Genomic DNA, 13,024 nt, shown 5'->3' with positions numbered 1-13,024 from the left:
GTTTTTCTCAAGAACACAACTCACAGTCCGGTCCAGGAATTGAACTCACCATGTCATGACTGTGAGCCCAACACTCTAATCACTGAGCCATGTGCCTTCACACACACACACACGTGTATGTGTGATATACATACATACATACATGCATGCACACACATAATGGGTTTATTTGAGTTTCCATCTACCAAATCCATTTCGTCTTTGATCTGCCCAGAGCTGTTGTATGAGAAGACACTAGCCCAAGGTGCCAAACAGTGAGACTGAACCTGGAACCATGTGATTGAGAAGCAAACTTCTTACCACATCGACATACCTACATCTACAGTCATGCCTGCACCTAATCATTCCAGCACCTTGTGTTTGAGAACAACTCCCTCCTTTCCCATCCACTAGCAACAGGAACCCCTAAAAAAGGGTCAGTGAGTTGTCTTTTCAGTTTTAATTAACCCATTATAATAAAGTACCAGTAAAATACTGTGGTCCATATGATAGACTATACACCTTGCCAACACTTGTGGCCCTCTATTTATCTTTGTCTTTCATCTTTTACTTGTTTTCCTCATTAGACTGTGACTATGTTGGGGCACCACCTTAAAGGGTTTAATCAAATGAATCCACCACAGTACAGTAGTCTCTTTTGTTACACTGCTAAGCTACAGGGATGTAAACAAACCATCAACAGTTTTCAAGCAGGGATGTTGGGGTGGGGGACAAGCACAAAGTCATACATGTATGCATGTGTATGTATGTATGTGTAGTTCCAGGTTCAGTCCCAATGTATGGAATCTTGGGCAAGTGTCTCCTACTATATAACCCCAGGTTGGTCAAAACCTTGAGTGGATTTGGCAGACAGAAACTGAAAGAGGTCCATCATGTACGTGTGTGTATGTGTGTGTGTGCATATACACCCTGCCACAATCTGCATATATATCTGTGTGTGCATGTCATTGTGGTTATCCTCCACCACCATTTGACAACCAGTGTTAGTTTGTATACTTCCTCATAGCTTAATGTAAGTACTGGAATCAATTCACTCAATTAAAACCCATCCAGCACAGCCACAATCAAATGCCCGAAGCAAGTAAAAGTTAAAAGACAAGAAATAAAGATACATACTAAATTATACATGGCAGACATCCACAAAGTTTCTATCTACCAAATTCACTCACAAGGCATCCAGTGCCGAACTAGAAAACATTTGCCCAAGGTACCATGCAGTGGAACTAAACCCAAAGCCATGTGGTTGGAAAGTGAGTTTCTTAACTATGCGATAATTATTATTATTATTATTGAGTGAGAGAGCAGTGTATGCCATCAAAGTGACACTGGGGTAAAAATATACAAAGCCCAGTATACCCATCATGACTACCCGTCTGATAAGGGTACACTAGACACATGCATCACAACCCTGTGGTGTGTGACATGGTGATCTTATATCAAGACAAACAGCACATGACCTTGCTGGTGGGGCCCAGTTAGAATTTTCTTCTGGTTGAGTAGCCCATCTCGCTCAAAAGGCCCCTGAATAAGGGTTGTTTAAGGATGTTGAACAAACCACCCATGTTTCCAAAGGTGAATTATCCAAAGCTCTAAGAATTCCTTTCAACACACAGCTATGATGCTCCCCCACTACTTCTGCTCATGATCAGAGATGCACATATCGTCAGCCACTAAGGGACATGCTCAACTGGTTAAGGTCAAACAACTGACAAGCAAATCTGTGGGTATTGAGCAGAATATTTGCTTTAGCCCATCTTTTATACCAATTATTATTATTATTTTTATTGAGTGAGAGAGCTGTGCATGCCATCAAAGTAATGCTGGGGTAAAATATATATGAAGCTCAGTGTGCTCATCATGAGTTCGTGTGTTGAAGCATATTCTGTTGTGTCTGGGGAGAGTCATTTTCGGATCTTTTCCTTTTGAACGGCAGATGTCAACACAATTTCTAGTTAACTAAACACTTTTAAACTTCGTATACTGGTAGAATGTGTTTATAAAACATCATTTTCTCTTGGTTTTATTGAGAAAATTCTATAGTTTGTAAGATATTTCGTCTGAAAATCCGAGCATTTTGGCAATTTTAACCAATCGATTACCTCCATTCAACTAAAATCATTTGCTGCATCTAAAACTGAGACAACATCCTGTAACTAACCCTAAACCTCTCCCCTAACCCTAATTTTTTTTCTTAATTGTTGAATTAATTTAATTCCATTGCATTAGTTTTTTTTACATGCGTAATAATTAAATTAATTTAACAATTAAGAAAAAAAAATTTAGGGTTAGGGTTAGGGGGGGAGGTTTAGGTTAGTTACAGGATGTTGTCTCAGTTTTAGATGCAGCAAATGATTTTAGCTCAAAAGAGAGCATAGGATTGGTTAAAATTCGAAAAATTAAACTACGTTAAACAAACAAATTACAATTTTCTCAAGAAAGCCAAGAGAAAAAAATGTTTTATTTTGATACATTCTACCAGTATACGAAGTTTTAAAGTGTTTAGTTAACTAGAAATTGTCTGCCGTTCAAAAGGAAAAGATCCTCATTTTCTTTTTGTGTCTTATATTGTAACACTCTCACTGGTAAAATTTCCACTTATTTCTTATTTTTATTTTTATGAACCTGCTTGTGCACTCACTGTTCGATGGAAATTTCAGCCACATTATGATCAGTGACTTACTGTATTATAGGGCTCCTACTGTTACCTGCAATGCATGCAAAATATCTCGATTGAATTATCTAAGACATTATGCTGCAATAAGCTTCAAGAAATGTTATGTAGAAGTTTGTGTTCATGTGTAGCACACATTTTGAATACATAGTGGGTGTTTTTATCTTTTGATCAATTCCTCATTGTCCTGATTGATTAAAATAGAAGTGTGTAATACTAATTGGTATTTGAGTTTCAACGTGGCATCAGTTACACATTTCTAGGCGGAAATGTTGCATCAGTTATGTGTACTTGTTGTGTCAATTACCTTTTACCAAAGGCAATATAGCATGTATTAAAAACAATGGTGTTGGATATGAAAGCATGTGTAACATTCATAGCACTTCAGGTTTCTTTTGCTATAAAAATTGTTTGCACATATAAATCTTCTGCACAGGGTTTCCAGCAAAAGTACCACCAAGTCAGGAATCATGTCTTTTTTCCATTGTGTCAGCTATGCAAGTATTTATCTTGTATATTAAAAGGCAAGTTGTGTGTGTGATATATAAACTACTTCTACTCCTACAATTTTCAACCAAATTTCACCAAATTTGACATGTGTGCTTTCTTTGACTTAGGACACTTTTTCTTATAATTTTTACCTCGAAATTCCATGCCCCCAACATAAATAGACTACTCTCAATTGACCTAGGATTTGAACCCACCACATCTATGCAATGGTACGCATTTGATCTTATATATTAAAAGGCAAGCTGTCTGTGTTTGTGTGTTGTGTGAACCACTTCTACTCCTACAATTTTCAACCGAATTTCACTAAATTTGACGTGTATGTTCTCTTTGATTTAAGATGCTTTTTCTTATAATTTTTACCTCGAAATTCCATGCCCCCAACATAAATAGACTACTCTCAATTCACTTAAGATTTGAACCCACCACGACTATGCAACAGTACGTGTTTGATCTTATATATTAAAAGGCTAGTTGTCTCTCTGTGTGTGTGTGTGTGTGTGTTGTATGAACAACTTCTACTCCTACAATTTTCAACCAAATTTCACCAAATTTGACATGTGTGCCCTCTTTGACTTAGGACAAATAAATCTGCCAAGGACGCTGCAAGGAGGAACTCTCTCAATGCACTTAGGATGGCTTCAGCATGAAGATGGGAAAGTGAAGACCAGTGTTGTGATCAGTTAGCACATATTGCTGCACAATGAGCTGTCCAGAGCAACGAGCAACGTTCAACATGCTGAACAAGAGATGCTTCCTCAACAGCTACTGCATAAACTGCAGAGACTGCAGCACAACATGCAGATTGACTTACAAGAGATGCTGCAGCAACTGCTGTTGTGCACACTACAGAAACTACAGGGGAAAGACAACAACAGATGTTGCTCTATGTGAGGAAAGGCAAACAATTAATCAAGGCAGGGTAAGGTCATTTGATTTTCATTTAATTCAATCTAAAAATTTAGCAACATCATGAATGGTAAAAATAGTCTCTGACAGCTGTTTTTGGTGGCACACCTATTTCAGCACTCAGAACGCATGGCTGTAAATTTGAGTCATCTTGATCTAAACTCCTCATATCTTCTATTTCTATGTATATAGAACCTCACTTTACAATCACCAATGATTGTTGCAGGCCTGTATGTTCATTACTTGAGACACAGATTGTCACCGGAGATATTTTATGTTTGAAAAATTGTTCATAAACTGATTTGTTCAAGAAGGTTCCACTGCACATACATACATACATACATACATACATATATATGTATATATATGAGATGCAGCACAGATTTTTGTCAGTGAACAGGTCGCGGTCTTAAAGCGATGAAAATATTTTGACAAATTAAACTTAAATGTTGAAGTGAATTGAACGGCTTTTGTGTGTTTCTTAAATGGCTTACAAACACCTTCCATGCTGCAATTGTTTTCGTTTCAGCACACGATCTCAGATCAAATCACTTGCTATGCAAGTACATCTCTCTATATATATATAGTAATAAAGTAATAATTCTAATAATCCTTGGATAGAATTTATAAATATTTTAATGCATTGCTATGCACATTTCCACAAATCACATATTTCTTAACATCATAGTCCTGGGATGATTGCAGTGTAGTCCGTGGTATCCATGGACATCAGGTCGATCATTTTCATGCATTCATTTCTTCAGAGGATATGGCATTAATTGATGTTGTACTGTGGGACATTTGTCAATTTTGATCAATGAGAAGGTTGGTCGGAGTATGTAGGCATTTCTGTGTGGATGCATATTCAGCACATTCCTCATAAATGAACTTAAAGGATATGTATATACTCTTTTACTTGTTTCAGTCATTTGACTGCGGCCATGCTGGAGCACCACCTTTAATCGAGCAACTTGACCCCGGAACTTATTCTTTTGTAAGCCCAGTACTTATTCTATCGGTCTCTTTTGCCAAACCGCTAAATAATGGGGACATAAACACACCAGCATCGGTTGTCAAGCAATGCTAGGGGGACAAACACAGATACACAAACACACACACGCATATATATATATATATATATATACATATATACGACAGGCTTCTTTCAGTTTCCATCTACCAAATCCACTCACAAGGGTTTGGTCGGCCCAAGGCTATAGTAGAAGACACTTGCCCAAGGTGCCACGCAGTGGGACTGAACCCGGAACCATGTGGTTGATAAACAAGCTACTTACCACACAGCCACTCCTGCTCCTATATATATATATATATATATATATATATATATATATATATATATATATACACACTCATCATTATCATTTAATGCTTGCTTTCTCTGCCAGTATGGTAAAACACTTTGAGAGAATTCAACAGGCTGGAGGACCATATCTTCCACCAACGTCTCATTTTTCTAACGTTCTATTATTTCTGGGCTCCCTTCTTAATACCATCCACTTTACAGAATGTACTGGGTGTACTTTATGTAGCACCAGCACTATAGCAGTTGCCTTACCATGAGAAAGACTAAATAACACAGCTGATGGTGATGATGATGATGATGGTAGTGGTGGTAGTGATGATAATAATGTTGTTGTTGATACTGCTGCTGTTGATAGCAATGATAATGATGATTGTGATGATTATGGTGATGAAATACATCGTACTGCACACAACTCACATTTCTTTGGTGCAGCTGCAAAAAAAAAAAAATAAACCAAACCAAGTCAAACCTGAGCAGATGAGCAGATGAGCAGCTACAATTGGATGCAAGAAGACATATAAGTTTAATACTTTATATGAACACATGGTGAGGGAGAACACGAAGGAATGAAAATGAAGGAAGCAAAAGAAATAAGAATAAAACCCCAAAGCATCTTTGACATATGGCAAATTACATCGGAATTACTAACAACACACGTGATTGATTATATGGGCATTCTATCTGGCATCACAGAGCAGTTTGCAAACGATAAAATTTTAATTTAAATGCCGTGCTTATTTCACCTGTCTAAATATGCTTCTTTCTCTTATGTCTCTCTTTCTCCCACTCCTTCTCTCTCCTACTCCCTCGCTTTCTCCACATCTCGCTTTCCCATTCATTGTCCTCTCCTTCTCTTCCATGTCTCTCCCCATCACCTCTCCATATCACTCTTCCTTCCGTCTTCCACTCTCTATTCCCCTTCACTCTCTCTCCCAATATCTCTTTCTCCTCTCCCTCACTCCCTCTCCATCTCTCTCACTCTCTCTCTCTCTCCCCCCTGCATAATCTCTTCTTTGATCCCTCTTCTCTCATCTTCTTCCCACCCTCTCTATCATATGTCCCTCACATCTTCATTGAACCAATTAAACACCCAAGTCTTTTGCACAGATTCAACTGAAATTGCGGAGGATCTGCTAAAAGAAAAATAGATTTTTGTGACAAACAAACCAAGAAGAATCTGAGAGCAGGAAATACATTTTTGGTTACATGTCTTCACTTTCAGAAGTGGAGAAATTTCTGGAAATCTGAAAATATCACAGCTTTGGTCTTCTTGTTTGATAAGATTTTCTTCTTTCTTTTCTCTTCCTCATTTGTTTTTGGTTTTAGATAAACTTCTATGTTGTATTCTTATACATATATACCTGTATACATACATACATACATACACATAGATACATACACATACATACATACGTACATACCTACGTACATACCTACGTACATACCTACGTACATACCTACGTTCATATCTACGTACATACCTATGTACATACATACATACATACATACATACATACATATATTAAAGATGTATGTGTGTGTGAGTGTGTGTCTATGTTAGCATTTGTTTTTATGCCTGGTGAAGGCAACTAAATCAAAACTTCAAAGTCACTATCAACCTTTCCTTAGTAAAAATATACTACACACATATGGGCATGTATACATATATACACACATATATTCACATGTATAAAATATATATATACATACATACATATATGCATGTTTGTCTTCATCCTCATTGTCATTGTCCTCCTCCTTCTCATCATCACCATCATTTAACATCCATTTTCCATGCTGTCAGTATGTATCATCATCATCATCATCATCATCTAATGTCCGTTGTCCCTGCTGGCATGGGTTGGACGGTTTGACTGAGGTGGCATGCTGGAAGGTTGCACTAGGCTCCAGGGTGATTTGGCATGGTTTTCTATGGCTGGTTGCCCTTCATAACACTAACCACTCTGAGAGTGTAATGGGTGATTTTACATGCCACTGGCACAGGTGCCATTTGTGTGACACTGCTATCTATCATGACTGTGATTTTGTGCAGCTTGATATAATGCGTTTCTGTTTCAGAAATATAATCCAATGATGATATGTATATATATATATATATATATATATATATATATATGAGACCAAAGTGTATGTACACCGCTATATATATATATATATATATATATATATATTTAAATAAAAATACAAAATGGGACAAGAACGCAAAACATCTGGACAGCTAGGTGATACAAAAAGGGACAGCAAAACATCCAAATAGGAGATACAAAGAAAATAAGGATGGGTCATTCAAAGCCCTCTATCCTCAGTCAAGCACCAGATTATCCTCGCAATTTTGGCTGATTATTCTTGAGATTGCTCCAATCTGGCCATCCCCAAGGAAAAACTAAGCTAAGAGCATTAGATTCCTTGGAAGAAAGCAACGAATGTATACAAAAACAAGAACGGAAAAAATGGACAAAGTTACACAAATATAAATACAAGAATAAATACAATAAAAATAATAACAGGACATAACAACAGGTGTCTTTCAACTAAGGACGAATTGAATTAAGCTGGTGCATTTGGAAATGAAGCCTTAGGGCAGAGATACAAAAGTTTCAGAAACACAGGAAAGAATATCAATCTTGCATGGACAGCGGTGAGACCAAGAAAGAAAGAACAGGCTAGGCTGACTGCACAGTCACGTGGGAAGAGAAGAGAGAGAAGTAGGAGCAGAGGGACAGAAGAATCAAGGAGGGGTGAGAAAAAAAGACAGGGACACAGTGAAGTGAAAAGATAAATCACTTGATCTGGCAGTTCCAGCAGCCATAGCAGACAACCTTTGTCTGTCAATTATTTATGTGTTTTTATGCACTAGTCCATATGAGAGGTTCTCTCAAGGTAAATAACACAATATTCTGCATTCTAATTCAACCTCAACCTTAGGTTGGGGATCAAGATTACCTTTTGGTATTAGTACTGCCTCTGTCACTCTCAATTTTATATATATATGACTGGGTTGTGTGTTGTGTTCTTGAGCAAGACACTTTATCTCATGTTGCTCCAGTTCACTCAACTGTAAAAATGAGTTGTACATAGATACAATATCAAGGATTCTGGAGTGAATCGGGTACTTAAATGATATGCACCCGGTTGGGTTGAATGATTAAGAAACAGCTGTAATGAACTGACATCTATCCATTGTCTGTTATTTATTCATTTGCTTATGTATATATATATATATATATATCTTTACTCTTTTACTTGTTTCAGTCATTTAACAGTGGCCATGCTGGAGCACTGCCTTTAGTAAAACAAATCAACCCCAGGACTTATTCTTTGTAAGCCTAGTACTTATTCTTATTCTATCAGTCTCTTTTGCCGAACCGCTAAGTTACACGGATGTAAACACACCAGCATTGGTTGTCAAGCGATGTTGGGGGGATATATACAGACACACATACATATACATATATATATATATATATATATATATATATATATATATACATATATCCCTGGATGTATTGCTACGCCCACAGTGGGAAAGTTAAGAAGATTTCTATCTGCTCTTGACTAAGCAATTATTGCACATTAAGTAATTAACTGAAGCATGGTACAGTCTACCAAGTCATACTAATAGTTCTAAAAGTATATGTGATGTGATATTACGTGTGTGCATGCAAGATGAGTGTATATGATCATCATTTAGCATCCACTTTTCCATGCTTGCATGGATCAGCTGGAATTTGCTGTGGTAGATTTTCTCGCCAGACACTTTTCTTATCACTAACCCTCACCTGTTTCCAAGTAACATAATATTTCCCAATGGTCAGACCCGGTTTTTATGGAAGACAGGAAAGGAACGAACTTGCTTGTATGATGATGGCATACAAGCATGCATGCACACACACATACACATACACACACACACATGTGTGTGTGTGTACGCATGTAATGAGCTTCTTTCAGTTTCTGTCTACCAAATCCACTCACATGGCTCTGGTTGGCCTGGATCTATACTTTTTACCTTTTACTTGTTTCAGTCATTAGACATGCTGCCAAGCTGGGGGCAACACCGTTGAGAACTTTTAGCCAGAACTTTTTTTTTTAAGCTTAGTACTTATTCTATCAATCTCCTTTGCAGAACTGCCAAGTTACGGGGATGTAAACACTCTCTTACATGCACACACAAATATATGTACAACAAGCTTCATTTAGTTTCTGTCTTCCAAATTCACTCACTCGGCTTTGGTCAGCCTGAGGCTATAGTAGAAGACACTTATCCAAAGTGCCACACTGTAGTACAGAGACCAGAAACATGTGGTTGGGAAACAAGCTTCTTACCACACAGCCATGCCTATAGTAGAAAATGCTTGCCAAAGATGCTATATAGTGGGATTGAACCCAAAACCATATGGGTGGTAAGCAAGCTTCTTAACCAACACCCATACCAGCACCTATATGTATGTATATGCTTGTGTACACACACACACACACACACAAATACACACATATGCACATGCCATGCTTCCCCCAAAAGCCTCACATTTTCTTTTCATATCTGACGTTAAATTTGTCTCAATTCAATTATGGAAAACACTTTTCCATTTGTATTAAGATAAAAGGAATGTATCCAAAAAATACTAATTACAATTTCTATTTACATATAATCACCATAATGAGGTTTGGTGTCAATCAATCACGCTTTTCTTTAACTAATACAAAAATGTGATTAATTCGTTAACTTTATCCTAATTGAAATTCTCCATGAGTGAATAATTTAGCCCCATTGATTTGGAAAGAGATAAGTTTAAAATGTTTCCTGGGGTCATTTGTATGAGGTGGTAAAAAGCTGAGTTAACTGTGGAGAAGTGATAGTCATAGAAATAAAACTAGGGCTACATTGGTGACCCTTTGATGGGTACAAATTGTTTTAGGGAAAAATTACTAAAATCATCACGATAATCTAAAGGGCTGTTTGGTTGAGAAGCAAGCTTTACAACCTTGTGGTTTCAGGTTCAGTGCCCTGTCCCACTCTGCAGCTCATCATGCAAGGATCTTTTATATCCCTGGGTTGACTAATGCCTTGTGTGTAAATTTGGTAGCCAGAAACTGTGTGGAAGGCCATTGTGTATATATATATATATATATATATATATATATATGTATGTGTGTTTTTGTTTGTCTCCACTGCTCACCATTTGACAACTATTGTTGGTTTATTTACATTCCTTTAACTTGGTGGTTTGGCAGAAGGGACTGATAGAATAAGTACAAAACTTACAAAAATATATATATAAATACTGGGGTTGATTTGTTTGACCAAATCCATTTATGGTAGTACTTCTCCATAACCATAATCCAGTGACTGAAACAAGTACTTATTTCAAATACTATTCAATAATTCATTTTAAATGCTGTGATGGGTTACAACAAACAAGTCCCTAACCAATTTTGAGCTTCTGTAGAGTGTAAAGTTGTAATAGCTGCCAAATATCCATTGACTGTCTTAATAAAATGTAGGAAACATTGACTAATTTATCCTAAATGCAGTATTTATGAAAACAAGTCAGGATAGTTAAATCTGGAATGCCTTTTATCTTACATCTCCCTAATCAGGGTTCCATCCATTACATACATCTAAAGCAAAATGTTTGCAGGGGCCCTTAAAATATTATTGTGAATCCCCAATTTACTATTTTGTTGCATGGACCCCAAAAATCTTATATTGACCTTCAGGGACCATATAGACCCAGTTGAGAACCACTGCTCTAGATCTCCTACTAACTGGTTGAGTTTGATGACTCTGTCTTATGATCCTTTTCTGAGGCAGTTTATTCATATGCTTATAGTACCAGAGTTATGTCTGCTCAATGCTGAGAAGTAGTAACTCAAACTGGAGATGCTCCCTAACTTCTCTCATACTCACCCAATTGAGTAACATTACTCTAGACTTCCTTCAAGGAAATCCCATTTCACTTGCCTTGCATCCATACATATCACATGTCCCTACCAACAATCTTCTTTCTGACATACTAAAACTGATTCTTTTTAAACCCAGTTTTTCTCTCAGAACATTTATATTACAAATGGGTGCTGAAAAGTTACTAGCTTTAAGGGTATAGCAAAAGGGCTGGTGAGAGGCCCAACCTTCCAAGTACTTTTACAAGACTTAGAAAAACTGAAGAACTGCTGCAATAAGCGTGTGAATCTGAGAGGGGAATATATATGGAATAAAATCATAACTGATTTGCCTGTATTTTCTTTCACCCAGAGCCAGAAACTTTTCAGCATCCCCTCATACATTGTTCAGGCACACTTACATTGCATATCCAATGGGGCATGCTCACTTCATTTCTTTCCAGTCTACTTAAGCCCTTTGCATTCAAGGTCCATGTTTCACCTACCATGCTGCATCACAATTCTAATACAAGTCATATAATCTACCCTTCACTCTAAGGAGAAGGAGATTTGTTATCAGCAGTGTTAGTAACTCACTGAACTTCAGCTTGTTCTTACCTTGGTTGCTATATTTTCAGAGCAACTACCTTCACTTACCTAGGTAACAAGAGCTTTGAACTCTTCTAGTGAGTCATCTGGGCATCTAGGAGAATCTTTTTCTGGTGTGCTCATTGTACTTACTGCTCCACTGCATCTATCACATACAAAGATCATATTTACTGTTAGTCTACCTGTATTCCACTACACCTCTTGTATGTTCATAGTTACATGGGTACAACATAATAAATTTATATGTACTCCTTTATTGCATATTGAGCAAGGCCATTTTCCTGAAGGTGCCTAGGTCCTGTCTCCTTTCCTGTTGATGAAAACCTTCATCTTTGCTATGTTTATCTTAAGGCTTCTTGATTCTAAGTTTAGCTTTCATGCTTCGAAGTTCTTTAATTCCCCCCATTAAATTTAGTTATGAGAACTAGATCATCAATATATAGGAGCTCCTATGGACAGCCAGTATTGAACTCCTTTGTGAATTCCTGTAGGACTATGATAAATAGTCATCATCGTCATCATCATCATGTAATGTCCATTTTCATCATGTAGTGTCCAGGCTACCAAGGGCTGGATGATTTAACAGGAACTGGCAAGTCAGAAGTCTGCACCAAGCTCTACAGCCTACTTTGGCATGTTTTCTATGGCTGGATGATCTTCTTAATACTAGTCACTTAACAGAATGCATTGAGTATGCTAATTTCATCACTAAAATTGTTGTTGACTCTCACTTAGTGCATCTTAGTACATAGCATGTACAGCCCTTACAAGCCATTCATCTACACCTAGTTTCCTCAAGGACTACAAATTACTAAGTGTGGTACTCTATCAAATACTTTCTCCATGTCCATGAAAGGCTAAGAACAGTGGTTTATTCGTAGCCAAGTATTTCTCCTGAAGTTGCTTCAATAGGAAGATTGGACCCATGGCGCTGCTTCAGGAGACAAAGCCAAACTGCATCTCATATTAGTAATAGCACAATCGATCCATGACAGAGTAGACCCTCTTCATAGCCTTCATAACCTGATATAGCAGCTTGGTTCCTCTATAGTTGCTTCTCTCTAAGACATCTCCTTTGCCTTTGTTGCAGTTTATGATGA

This window comes from Octopus sinensis, linkage group LG5 (genome assembly GCF_006345805.1).
Source record: "Octopus sinensis linkage group LG5, ASM634580v1, whole genome shotgun sequence".
NCBI lineage: Eukaryota > Metazoa > Mollusca > Cephalopoda > Octopoda > Octopodidae > Octopus > Octopus sinensis.
This window is presented reverse-complemented; position numbering follows the sequence as displayed.